At 37.6% G+C, this 12,051-nt stretch overlaps 1 protein-coding gene across 1 annotated transcript in view; it reads left to right on the forward strand.

Annotated features, from left to right (window-relative positions):
- Positions 1 to 593: 593 nt before the first annotated feature.
- Positions 594 to 12,051, forward strand: part of LOC120776680 (solute carrier organic anion transporter family member 74D) — a 74,504-nt gene continuing 63,046 nt past the window's right edge. Inside the window, exon 1 of the mRNA XM_040107554.1 lies at positions 594 to 677. The gene's annotated coding sequence lies outside the window, so the exon portion shown is untranslated. The remainder of the gene's footprint in view (positions 678 to 12,051) is intronic.

Genomic DNA, 12,051 nt, shown 5'->3' on the forward strand with positions numbered 1-12,051 from the left:
CGTCATTTTTTGGGATAGATATATGTACATACATATATACAATTAGATATACTTGTATTTAATTCAAGAAGTGGCTCGTGGAGTTAGCCCAGAGGATCATAAAAACTATTAACACTATAACCTTTGTTCTGATACAAAAACAAATTAACCCTTGTCTCAACTAGTTATGATAAAGAGGGATCCATTTTGAGGTTCCCTACTTTTTTTTAAGAAAAAACATAGAAACTTCAAGTTGAATAGGGATTGTTTATTATCGTTCGAAAGAACATGCGTTGGCATTTATTTTTTGAATATTATCTCTTTTAAATGTTGGCCACGGGCAAATCTTATATGATCCATCCATATTCAAAAAAGTACCTCTACTTGGATACCCGTTATATTTTTTTTCTGAGATATTCTTCGAGTTTTTTGTCTTTCAAAAATGGTTTAATTTTGTAAACTTATTCTTATATTTTTGTTCTCTTCATCTATACCATAATGGCATCAATATTTAGAAATTTCAAGCAAAAGCTTATCGCGCATAAGTACTCAACTTCTATTATACAATATCAATTGAAACTAATCAGTGTTTTCTTTTATTATATTTCAGTTAAATTAATAACAATTGTGCCACATAACTACAACAATGATAACAATAAAAACACCAACAGTGATGAAGTGTTTTTTATGCAAATAAGGTAATTACCAACACTCGATAAACATATATAAATAGAATATGATATTATAAGCTACTAGAACTATGTAAATACGAGGACAGTTTGTTGGCCTTCGGAATATTTTGAAGAGTCCGTATTTCATAGTGGCAAAATAGTTCATAATTTTAAAAATTCTTCATTTATTCTTCAAAATCTATGTCAGTCGTTCCCCCAAAGTAATTCCCCTCGGCTCCAATCCACTTGTGCCAACGTTTTTCCAATCATCGAATGCGGTGTTAAAGTCAATTTCCTTCAATTGACTCAAAACGGGTTTCCCGAAGCGGTCGTTTGAGTTAACTGAATATCCAAAAGACACACGGAGCTAAATTAGGCGAATACGGTGGTTGTGGCACGATATTGATTGAAAGTTTTGCGAAAATCTCACAAAGAATCAACGCAGTAAGCGAAGGTGTATTATCGTGGTGCAAAAAACAAGAGTTGTTGGGCCATAATTTCGCCCTCTGTTTACGATAGCTTCGAGTAAACGAAGCATAACACTCAAATAGCATTCCTTGTTGACAGTTTAGCCGGCCGGAAGGAGCTTGGAGTTCACCAAACCTCGATAATCGAAAAAAATTGTAAACATAACCTTGACTTTTTACCTGCTTTGACGTGACTTCTTCGACGATTTGATCACGATATTCGGCCGTTTGATCATCTGTTTCTGGGTCATAGCGATAGATCTAAGACTCTTTGCCTTAAATAATACGTTTCATGACATTCTAGTAGTCAGAAAGCATTGCCTTACATACGTTAACGCGACGTTGTTCTTCGAAAATATTGAGCGAAACAACCGTGCTTTTATTTTTCTTAGGCACAAATGATCTTTCAAAATGGTTTTCACTGATCCTTTCGATATTCCAACGATGGCAGTAAGATTTTTGCTACAGTAAATGATCATGCGTGACGATCTGTGGCCTCAACTTGAAGAGCGCTACATCCAATTTATGGTCGTCCTAATCGTTCTGTCAGATCAACAATTGTACGTCTAGTGGAAAAATTTGAAACCGCAGGCAAACCCAAAACAGTCTCTAACACGTTAATCTCAAGTATTGGACATCTCTGTGACATGGTTGTGGCGAATTTTGCGAAAAGATCTTGGCTTGCATCTTTACAAGATCAAATTGGCGCAAGAGCTGAAGCTGCTTGACCACCAGAATTGTCGTATATTCGTGAATTGGGCTGGGCAAAAACTTGAAAATTATTCGGATTTTCATCGAAAAATCATTCTCAGCGATGAGGTTCATTTCTGGCTGAATGGCTTCGTCTGTAAGCAAAATGGGCGTTATTGGTCAGACAGCAATCCACACATACTCCAGGAGTCACCATTGCATACCGAAGAAATTACGGTTTGGTAGGATTAATGGGCCGGCGGTGATGATCAAAAGCGGCGGTTACTGTGAATAGAAAATTTCAACCGAATTGGATGATATGTACTTGTGGTTTCAACATGACGGCGCCACAAGCCACCAGCGAATGTCACAAGCGATCTATAGAAAACTAAGTTTGGTGAACGTGTTATCTCACGAAATGATGCCGTTAGACTATTTCCTGTGGGGCTACGTCAAGTCTGTGGTCTATGCCACCAAGCCAGCGATGTTTGATAAACTCCGTACGAATATCAACCGATTATGCTTGAAAACCGTCGAAAATTGGGTTCAGCGTCTGGAAGCGTGCCCGTGGTGGCCATGCAAAAGAAATCGAGTTCCATACATAATGGCATCGAATGTCCTTTCACAGGAATAAAGAGTTTCATTGATATCCCAAATCGTTTTTTGTAGCCTTCTTATTGAAAAAAACATTAGTACTGACTTATCAGGACCTCCACATAAACATTTGTATGCCAAGATTGTTGCCTTTTTTAACAAAGGCGCACATGCATCACTTCAGCATGCCGCACAAGTCGCTTATTCTAGCTGTCTATCATTCATTAACTCACCTACATATTTACATACCGAAGAAATACATATGTGAGTATCTATGCATTAATTTATTATATTCCATCATTTATTCTAATTTCAATTTTCATCACTTTTCATTCTCAATTCCATTTTCAATTTCATTAGCTTTGTTTGCACACATCTGTACATGCCTATCGCACACATATACACACACATACACACAGATGTATTTCACTCAATCACTCACTCACTTGCTCAATTGTCGGCTGTCATTCTCACATTCATTATAATCAATTCAGCCGTCCATCACTTGAGATGAATTGTGAGCCAGCCTGCCACGTTTCAATTTATTTATGTGCCACAGCATACAAACAACAGCAATTGACATAATACTCTACTCCTCAGCTAGACGAACTGCAGCAACACACCAACGCAAAATGTTGCAAATGTGACAAATGTTGAAAATGTCGCAAGTGCGTCACTAGTGCCACTGCCATTGGCATACACGCACACGCACCCCCACAGACACACGCTCAATCACCGCACAGTGCAACAATTGAAAGTGTAGGCAAGCTGTATGTATGTACATACATATATACATGTGTGTATGTAAGTGCAGTGCAATACAAATTATTCTACTAAACTAGATTTTCCGCACTGAAGCCGCATGCAATTGTCAGCAATTTGCCACCAATTGTTAACGATGTGTCAAATGAAAAATTGCCTTACACGAGTATGAATTACGCATACATACACAGGTTGCAGTTTGTGTATGTATATGTCTGTAAATTGTAGGCACTCATGTAGGAGTATCAAGTGGCATGTTTGTAGGTATGTTTGTGGCAAGTAGTAATATTTGTATTGCAACTGACACACAGATCTAGTTCCTGTCAGTTTACATACATAATTGCTACTGCAATATCTAATAGGCTTCAAGTACTTGTAAGGCAATTGTGTAATCTGCTTTGCGGTTTTAGTTAGTGGCTTAGGTAAAACAGAGTTTAGTTACTTAATGTGTTCTCTTTTGAGCCGCTGCAGTTAGTTCGCGTTATATAATATAATGTACTTTGCTTTTGTTACTTACAAAGCTCAAAGAATTATCAAATGATTCGCTACGACAAATGTTATGTCATGTGATCAAATTTGACCCGGACTGCATAATCTTCATTTTACAAGTTTTGTTTTTTTTTCGGGCTTGACTCATTTTTGAAGCGCATCAGAAGTTTCGCTACGATCCATGTTATACCGCATGTGATCAAATTTGACCCGGACTGCATCAACTACATTTTACAAATTTTATTTTTTTTTTCGGTTTCGACTCATTTTTGAAGCGCATCAAAAGTTTCGCTGCGATAAATATTGTACCACAAGTGATCAAATTTGAACCGGACTGAATAAACTACATTTTACAAATTTTGGTTTTTTCGGTTTCGACTCATTTCTAAAGCGCATCAGAAGTTTCGCTACGATAAATGTTATACCACATGTGATCAAATTTGATCCGGACTGCATAAACTACATCTTACAATTAATTTTTTTCGGTTTTGACTCATTTCTAAAGCGCATCAGAAGTTTCGCTGCGATAAATGTTGTACCACATGTGATCAAATTTGAACCGGACTGATTAAACTAAATTTTAGAAATTTTGGTTTTTTCGGTTTCGACTAATTTCTAAAGCGCATCAGAAGTTTCGCTACGATAAATGTTATACCACATGTGATCAAATTTGATCCGTACTGCATAAACTACATCTTACAATTATTTTTTTTCGGTTTTGACTAATTTCTGAAACGCTATTCGCTAGGTTTTTGGAACAGTTTCGACGTTATATTCATAAACCCACATCACGTCAACAGGAATGATGCGTTTGAGGAATGTAGGTTTCTCAGCTACGTTGTGAAGCACCAATTTGCAACCACTACTCGAAGTCGTTTTTGCAAAAGATGCAGATTTTTTGCTACAAGCGACAACCTTCATATCCAAAACATTAACCAAAATGTGTTGAGTCGATCCGTAAACGATGTTAAGATCCTCTGCTATCTCTCCGATGCCAACACGACAGTTTTCAAGTACTGTGTCCTTAACCTTTTCGATGCTATCGCCATTAACAGAGGATGATGTGAAGCTCACATGAGGCAAGCTATCGAAGACTTCTCGATCTTCACTGAATGCTCTACGCAACTCAAACTCTTGTGTTCTTGGCTAAGGAGACGCACCAAAATACTTTTGCAACATTCTCAACAACTTTCAGTGTTGGATTCTATTGCAAGCACAAAAGTTCAAATTCTGTGTTCATTTTTTTCATGGTAAAAATTCTTGTGATACACACCAATTGACATATGAAGATCAAATTTCACACGAACAAAAACAATTTTGTTCCAATCTATGGAAAATTGTGTCCCGATTCAGTTTGCGCGCTAACTGTACACTCAAAGCTAGTCAAGGAGTGTCTGTCCTCACAATCACATCTAGTTACTTCGTCATCAGACTAGTTTGGGTGCCGGGTCATAGCGGAATCGTCGGTAACTGCAAAGCCGATGTGCCAGCCAGATAGGATACACTTATTCCGCTGACATCGGAAATGGAACTGGTAGAATTTCCATTGGCATCCTGCATTCTAGCACTGTACCAATGAACCTCGCGTGCGAACTTGGTCTTAGCAAAATTCATCTTTCCGCATCTTCGCAGTGAGGCTTGTGGAACGCAAGTTAGAAAAGTTTTGCAAAATGAAGGCAGCCAGACACTTCCTTTTCCATTGTTAGACTGAGGTTGAAACATCTCGACAGTCATATCTTCGGCAAATTTAGGGACCAGTTTCGGCTATAAACTAACTTCAGCCGTTTTAACAACTGTATCAAAATGTTCAAAATGCTTTGTCGCTTTATTACTTTATGAGAGTCTTCTTCTTTTTCCTATACCTCCCCCAGCGGGTACAGCGTCGAATACTTTCAGAACTGGAGCTTTTTCATCCATTCGGACGACATAACCTAGCCAACGTAGCCTCTGTCTTTTAATTCGCTGAAGTATGTCAATGTTGTCGTATAACTCGTACTGGTCATCATTCCATCGACTGCGGTATTCGCCGTTGCCAATGTGCAAAGAACCATGAATCTTTCTCTCGAAAACTCATAACGCCAACTCATCAGCTGTTAGCATCGTCCATGCCTATGCACCATACAGCAGGACGGGGATGATAAGTGACTTGTGATTGTAACTCAGTCCGAAGTAGCACCAGTTGACAAAAGTTATTCTGCTTTAGATTCGAGTCTTACGTTGTTGTTGTTGGTGTTAATACTGGTTCCAAGATAGACAAAATTGTCTGCGAATTCGAATCTGTCGTTCACTACCAGACCCTTTTGCTTCGCTTTCTTATTCAGTCTGGAGGTAGCAGAATTAACGGCGAGGAGTCGCTTTGTCTGAAACCTCGTTGGGTATCGAACGACTCAGAGAGCTCCTTCCCAATCCTTACGGAACTTTTGGTATGGTGGTGGGGTCTTTTCCAACATTTGGCACATGGTGAATATATGGTGAGTTGTTGATTTTCCAGGCCTAAAGCCACACTGATAAGGTGCAATCAGTTTGTTGACGATGGGCTTTTTAATCATTCACAAAATACGCTCTATAGAACCTTGTATACGATATTGAGGAGACTTATCCCACGGTTGTTGTCGCAGATTGTGTGGTCGCCCTTTTTGTGAATTGGGCAGACCACACTTAAGTTCCTATCGTCGGGCTTACATGAAAAAATGGTCTCTCATCTGATTCTATTTTCATCATTCCCTTGGTAATGCTTTTAGGCGGGTCCCAAACCCGGCGCACAACCTTGGTGTGGGAATCTATCTAGCAAATAAAATATTTTAATCGCCAGGCATCATGGCATTACATGGAACATCTACTTATATACATATGTACATATACTTACATATGTTCTAAGAGAATTACATAATCAGCAAAACTTAGCATTGGACATGTGAGTATACATATGAACATGTCACACATACATATGTATGTATATGACATACATCAGAAAGCATATAGGGTGAGCACAACTGCGACCGACTTGCAATAAAAAAAGCCAAAATATAAAAACATCAGAATGCGAGAACATCACTTAGTGCACAACAACAACGAACAAAGATGGCAATCTTTACAGCAAATCCGCCAGAGATGTGTGTGCTGAGTAGACAACAACAACAACAACAATATTAACACAAATGTGCAATAAAAACTCGTTCAAAAAATGCGAAGACTCGTAATAAAGTTGCGACATGTTGAACAGCATTTGTAAACAAGTTTATAATTCAACTGATAACACAATTGCAAAATAAGTAGCTCAAAGATAGCTGCACATACACACATACATACATTTATGTGCATTAAATGTGTCAGTATGTATATGTAGACATTTCATATATATGTAAGCCTGAGTGCAGTATGCGCGGCTTACACTGCTGCCGCCAGACATAATTAAAAACAAAAAAAATAAATAAAATGAAAAATTATTTAAATGAGGCGCGTCAACTCGTTCGAAACTAATAACAACAACAGCAATTAAATTTAACGGTCGCCGCAGTAGCAACAACAATCTACAGGCTTAGTATTAAAGGCTAAGGCGCATTTTTGTAAGTGAATACATGGTGATTTTGAAAAATTCATACATACATACATATACAATATACAAAATTAGAAAAACGATAAGGGCTATCAGTGCACGTGAATAAAAAAACAGAATTATTGCTCTCAAACTGCATGAAAATTTCAAAATTGCAGCATCTAAAGATAACAGTTTGTTCCAATTATGGCTTTGACAGCCGAAATTCTTTATAGTCGTACATTATTGAAAAACAGTCCTCGCCTACTTGGAGGCTGATACGATACGAAAACTATTCATATAAAAAAAAATCTCTTCGGAGACGGTTGGAGTCTTTACTTCTTCTTTATTGGCGTAAAATTTCTGGTGCCGAAATGTTCAGAATGTTTTAAAAGGCCTTCGGTGATAATTGCTTGTCGCGAGCAAGTGTTTTTGATTTGTAGAAATTATTCAAAGGGGTCGAGAACGCGTTGGCGACGAACCACGTCCAGAACGGTCATCCACATCAACTGACGAGAATCTTTCCGATTACCAGGATGTCATGAATTACTTACGCCTTACGGCTCGGAAACAGACGATCAATCGGCCGTATATCGTGGCAAAGGTGAGCTGAAGCCGGAAAAAAGACGTCATCAGTTCCTTCCGACTAGCCACACTGTGAACAAATAAAACTATTTGAGTATATATCTTATATACAGGGTTTGTATATAATTTATTGAACCAATCGTTACAATTCTTTAAAAACTTTCGAAATAGGCTTCGATGAATCCCATTAAGGCTTTACGGAAGGCATTCTCCGGAATAGCCTTGAGAGCCAAGGTGCATGCGGCTTCGATCCACTTTCATCGGCCTTTTCAGGCAAGGAAACAAAAAAGTCCGCAGACTGTAGGGCGGCTGCGGAAGCGTTGGGATGCCGGCCTTGATTAGGTATTCCCCCGACAGCCGGTTCTACGTTCCGGAATTGACTCGGATTTTATCCGACCAAGGGCTGTTTTTCCGGCGATCTAACTCCGTTTGGATCGGTGAGTGTTAATTTGTGTTAGGTCTTGTCGGACCCGATTGACCCTTCGTTTGAGTCTCTTGAGGACTTACACGTAAAACTTGGCGTTGACAGTTTGTCCAGGAGGAACAAATACATGGTGGACGATGCCTTTGATGTCAAAAAAACAGTGAGCATCGTTTTCACTTTGGAATTGCTCATTCTTCCGGTCTTCATCAGCGACCTCTTCCCGGCCCTCCAAAAAGGCCTGTTGCCACCGAACCACACCACTTCTTGCTAGAGCAACATCTGGGTAAACCATATCAAACGTCTCTGTCACAGATTTACCGAGTTTCACACTGAATTTAATCACGTATCTCTGCTCTAACGAACACTGCATTATCGGCTTGCACCACTCGCAGAAACACGTCGCGCGAAAATGTTTGTCTTGACTCTCCAGGTGTCGGAGACAACTGACCAGCCGCTCGTTCCTCTACCGAATCCAGTCGATTCGCGCACGCTCCGAAGTAGCCATATTTTGTATATAAATATGTATGTATGTCTGTATTCCGCTTTTAAGCCATCCCAGTGTAAGATGAGTTCCATAGTTTTCTATAATATACAGAGGTACCCAGAACATAGAAACATCTTTTTTACAATTACCTCTTAAATAAATGAATAAAAAAGCTTAAAATCTATGGGATTCTCTTACCTCGAAAGGTGTCTTTTGATAACCAAAATGTCAGATTTGAGGTTGGAAAATTGGTGGATAGCATTTTTAATATTTCCTTATAACTATTACTTCATAAATATTTTATAAAAATCCATAAAAAGTTTTTATTGAAATATTTTTTTATTGAACAAAATACAGATTTAAAAACTGTTTACATATTGTAGGTACATAATATACTTTTTTACCTTGATATGTACATATGTAATCGAATCACATATTTACATACTTATACTACATACACTTCATTTCTATACTAAAATATTCAGTGATGCCTCGTATTTGCTTTTGACCCCATTACGTATGTCAACAACAAGCAAGCGCCATAGCACGACAACAACAGTAACAGCAGCAAAGTATGCACCCACACAGTGATGCGTATACAACACCTTACAAACAACTCGAGTATACTTGTAGGGCTGCTACTGTAGCTGTCTTCCCTGCATTAGTGCATCAAAAAGGTATCACATAAGCCTACACATATTTTTGAGTATTTACTAATACAAAAAATACTTATACATAGTACACTAGGATGGATCCTTCTTAGAAGAGAATGGATAACACTAACTCTATGCTTTTTAGACAAATCGCACTAAGACACAAATGATGAAATGAAAATTTAAAAAATGATCAATCTGAACAAATTTGACCCAGTCTGACTAGAAAACTGAGTATTTTCACGTATTTTTTACAAATCTTTATTATATTCAAGCTAATCTACTTTTCTCAGATTTATTCGAATTTTCATAAAGCCATTCAAAGTAAGTTCCTTCGTCAATGCAAGCATACCAATATGTGTAAAAAACCTCGACTGGAATGGCCTCCACTGCCTTTTAACGAATTTTACTTTCTTCGGTTTCGACTCCTATTTGGAGCGCCAATCGCTAGATTGTTGGGCAGTTTCGACGTTATATTCAGAAATCCACGCTTCATCACTAGCAATAATACATTTGATGAATGTAGGAATCTCAGCTATGTTGTCAAGTATTTATTTTGTGACCTTTACTCGACGCCGTTTTTGCAAGAAACGCGGATCCTTTGGTAGCATTGACATGTTTCATACCCAAAACATTAACCAAAATACTAACCAAAATATTAACCGAAATATTAACCAAAATACTAACCAAAATATTAACCAAAATACTAACCAAAATATTAACGGAAATATTAACCAAAATATTAACCAAAATATCTTGAAGCAATAAATAAAAGATATTGAGATCCTTTGAAAGCTTGTGATGCCAATAAAGCGATATTCTTTCAAGCAATGTTTCCTTAACTTTTCCTATGTTATCGTCATTATTTCATTAACAGAGGTAAGTTAACGACTCGCATGCGGCAAGCTCTCGATGACTTCACGATCTTCACTGAATGCTTCGTGCTACTCAAACAATTTTGTTCGTGATTCTCCAAAACACTTTCCGAATATTTTCAAAGACACTGTAGCCGTGATTTCAAAGGAAACACCAAAATTCAAGCAAATTCGGTGCCATATTTTACTCAACGATAAAAATCGAAGCTTCCGCGTCGTAAGCAAACCGCTGTAAAACACACAATAATTGAAATAATGACAGCTGGAAATGAAAATCCACACGAACATAAAAAAGATTGTGACAATTTAAGAAAAAAAATTTGTCGATGAAGTTCGCGCGCGTGGATTTGATCAATCCGGGTCAAATTTGATCATATGGTAAAACATTTTTCTCATCGGTTTAAAAATACTCCCACAAAAAAAATGTGTCGATGCGCTATTTAATGCATCAATCCGGTTCAAATTTGATCAGATGCTGTAACTGTTGTCTATTTAAAAATACTCCTATTTCCTGCGCATATTATAAATTTGGTAACGTTAATTCGTTCATCATCGTTTGTTATTATAAAAAACTTACCTGTAATGAATTCAATCTATTTTATGCCACCCTAATGCAATTAAGGCATTCGCCACGTTGTTTGTTGTTATTGTACATATAATGCAATCGTAGTGCATTCGCTGCCAAGCACAGCCGTTTGTTTATCTAGCTGTTAATTTTTTCTTCGTTTTACACTCGTGGATGCCAATGTATGTGTATACATATGTACATGTTTATAGGTGTATAGGTGAGTGTCGGTGTATTTTGCAATCATTATTTTCAGTTTCGTTTTCATTCGGAATTTCATTTCCATTTCATTTGGCATTTTTGATAAAACACATACGAAACAACAACAACTACATACCATGAATAAACGGCAACCAACAGCGACTATTACAACAACAAAACGAAAAACAAAATGCAAACATTTATTTTTATGCATGTGTGTTGTTGTTGTGCAGTGAATTGATTTTGCCGCGATTACTGTTGTTGCTGTTATTGCTGCTGTGGCTGTTGCTGACGCCGATGGCATTGATCTGCAATGTTGCCGTTGGAATAGACATTGCAATAGCAACAACAAGACTAACAAATTATTCAACAACTGTGCAACAAATCAACTGTCGTGTTGCATCCATTGATGAATGTGAATGCCGTTTCGAAGCGAAAAAAATAAAAAATTGCCATTACAAAAACAAAAGACAACAACAAATAAGTGTTTGAATAGCAAATCGAGACAGTGTGGCATGAATAAATGGAACTTAAACATTTTTTGGAAGAAGTTTTTATGCATACGTGTGTACATATGTATGTATGTGATTATACATACTTATATCGATAAAATGATCTCATTGAAAATTAAAAAAAATTTTAAAAAATCCAAAATTTAAAACTCATTTACGGCATTTAATTTGCTACTAAAAACATCAAAATTAACAAAATAATTCCAATTCCTCTTTGAGAAGCTAAAGCCCATCGCGCTGCGCCAGGAAGCTTAAATGAAAAGCTTTCTACACACGTGCCTGCCAATATTTGCAGTATCTAGCTAATACAAATTGTATATGGTTTACTGTTAATTATTAGCATCGCGTTGGCATACCGTCTCGTATAAAATATGTATTAAGCAAACAACACCAAAAAGCAACCTTAAGAGACTGGTGTTTGGCTATGCTTAAGGCGTTTGATGGCGCTACGACAAGCTGGTGTTGGCGTCGTGATTGTCAATCGCTGGCATAGCCAATGAAATAGTTGTACCAGTTGTGTTGTTGTTACTGCTGTTGTTGCTGTTGCTAACGTCGTCGCCATTCA

The sequence above is a fragment of the Bactrocera tryoni genome, chromosome 5, assembly GCF_016617805.1.
Source record: "Bactrocera tryoni isolate S06 chromosome 5, CSIRO_BtryS06_freeze2, whole genome shotgun sequence".
Taxonomy (NCBI): Eukaryota; Metazoa; Arthropoda; class Insecta; order Diptera; family Tephritidae; genus Bactrocera; species Bactrocera tryoni.